The sequence below is a fragment of the Cynoglossus semilaevis genome, chromosome 6 (assembly GCF_000523025.1).
Source record: "Cynoglossus semilaevis isolate Cse_v1.0 chromosome 6, Cse_v1.0, whole genome shotgun sequence".
NCBI classification, from domain to species: domain Eukaryota; kingdom Metazoa; phylum Chordata; class Actinopteri; order Pleuronectiformes; family Cynoglossidae; genus Cynoglossus; species Cynoglossus semilaevis.
The window spans coordinates 12,856,094-12,858,497 of record NC_024312.1 but is presented as its reverse complement, the minus strand read 5'-3'; positions in this window follow the sequence as shown (position 1 = coordinate 12,858,497).

The window sequence follows — 2,404 nt, the reverse complement described above, 5'->3', positions numbered from 1 at the left end:
AAACACTCCACAATAAAAGGCTGTATCCAAGCGAAGCAGCAGGACTGCAGCTACAGAAAATCCACTCAGCTTTGCATTTCTTAGCCCCGGGTCTATTTTGTAGGTAAATTCCACCGCGCAGAGTTTCTGGGCCATTTTAGATGCAAAGATGTCTGTTGGCTTAGGTGTTGTAAAAAAAAAAGCACAAACAGAGCAGTCGAGTTTGACCTTCGATATAAATGGGAGCGCAAGCTCCTTAATTAGCACTGACTTTATTATCTGAACAAGGCCTTATGGAGAAAAAAATGTAATTAAACCTCCAGATAAAAAAACTAATATGGGAGAACCGCTGGCAGGTTGTAAATGAATGTGTGCACCTTTAGGTAAACACTGATAATTACAGCTGTGTCACGGATGTTATGTAATACAGTAGATCATACACTGTGAGGCCGCGATACTGTTAGAACAAATGTATTTTTTTTTTTCTTCTTGCTGCCTCAGATCGTTTGTCAGTTCATGTCCGCACTTTGGCCAAGGTTACTCTGAGCATAGCAGAAATAGGCATGTGTCTTTATAGCCGCTACAGTTCATGCAATATTTATGACATAGTTTGTCCCATATGGAGGTGCTTCCTGTCTGCAGGGAGCCTGAGGATGGGCTGTGTATCAGGGACAGTCTGCAGCAGAAACCTGATCACCTTAGAAAACTGTGGCATTGGTTGATGCATAGGTAAATTACGTATTTTGTGACATGTAATATGGAATAATAAGTGAAAATTTGCGTTATGTTGTCGTTAGGAACTGAACCCCGATGTGAGTCCAGTACCTCCTGTGTATAAGTTGAGGGACGCCGTACCATAACCTGACCAATAGATGTTGCTAAATCATGAACTGGGTTCCTGTAGTGGTCGTCAGGCTCATGGATGACGTCAATTGTACACCTCCATACTTTTGTCAACATTTGTACTAATTATTAGCATCCAGTGTCTATGTTTACAATTTACAAAGTTGGAAAGGACTTATCAGTGCAAACGTCTCCTGTTGGATCGCTACAGTTAGCAATCAAAGCTAGGTGAATCATCTGTTCTATGGTGAGGATGTATTAAAAGATGACACTGCTGGGGAAAAAAAAATATCTGCACATTTGTCACCTTATAATAACCATCTTTTTATAACCTGATTCCAAGGATTTAGAGACTCGGTATCAGATGGGTGTGGCCGGAGGGAGCAGACGCTAACAAGGCAACAGCCCCGATTTAACACAGCGTGAAACCGCTGTTAGTCATAGATCGCCATGACAGTGACTCTCATTATCGCCACCTGCATATGCGTGGCATGGTTGTCAGAGCAACACAGGCACAGGGGACGGCTGCAAACGATTGCCACAAATCAGCCGAGAAATGGGATGTCAGATCGCTTTCTCCAAATCTGACGAGAGTGGATATTTATGGATATTAAATATGGAAATGTAGTTCTCTTGTTAAAGGCAGAAATGTTAAGGTGTCTTAGTCTGAGTGTGATTTTTGTTTTATTAACTCTCATACCGTCGTACCGAGAGCTCCTCTCTTCGTCTACAAGATTCTGATGTCGTATTTTCAGTGAACCTTGTTATCTGCATGTGTTGAAGTAGGAAATTAATTGACGCTTGGCGACAACGTAGTTTTATTTAGAAATATCGCATACGTTGTTATTACATAAACCACAAACTCGAGCCAAAAAATGGAACAATAATAGTAAAAAATTTTAATCCGAACGTCTCACAAATACATTTTCATTCACCTTCACTTGCTGCTTGGCATAGTTGCTCTGTTTCTGCTCAGTTTGCTGTTTGCTGTTCCAGGGCTGCAGGTGCACGGCCTGCCTGCCTGCCTGCCTGCCCACTACAGGTGGACCCAGGGGAGAGCATCTGAAACCTCACCCCTGTCTTGGTTCATTAAAACCCTCAGCTGTTCCCTCACCCTCCCTCCCTCCCTCCCTCCTCTCCGCCCCTCTCCTTCAGCTAGATCACACCAATCAAGCTTTGATTTACAGTACTTACACCCACCTCCTTTCCCCATTGTGGCAACAGGGAATCTGAGCGGTGCCCCTCCCCTAACTGCCCCCGCTACAGCCAGCATGCTGCTTAATGGGAGCCAATCAGTGGCAGTGGGTGGAGTGCCAAACCACAGAGCACTTCTTCCCGTTGGCAGCCTTCCCTGTGGTGGCTCTGATCACAGCGCAGTGTTAACAACACGTGACCTGGCCCCGCAGCCCACAGTAATTGAGGTTACATCCCAGGCAATACCTTGATGAATAATTAAAAGGCCAGAAACAGAACTCAGGGTGACGTAGCCAGCGCCCTGGGGTCTAATGACGTGCCTGGACTGTATTAGGTAATCTATCCACTGGTGCCAGTTAGTGTCACACACACACACACACACACACAC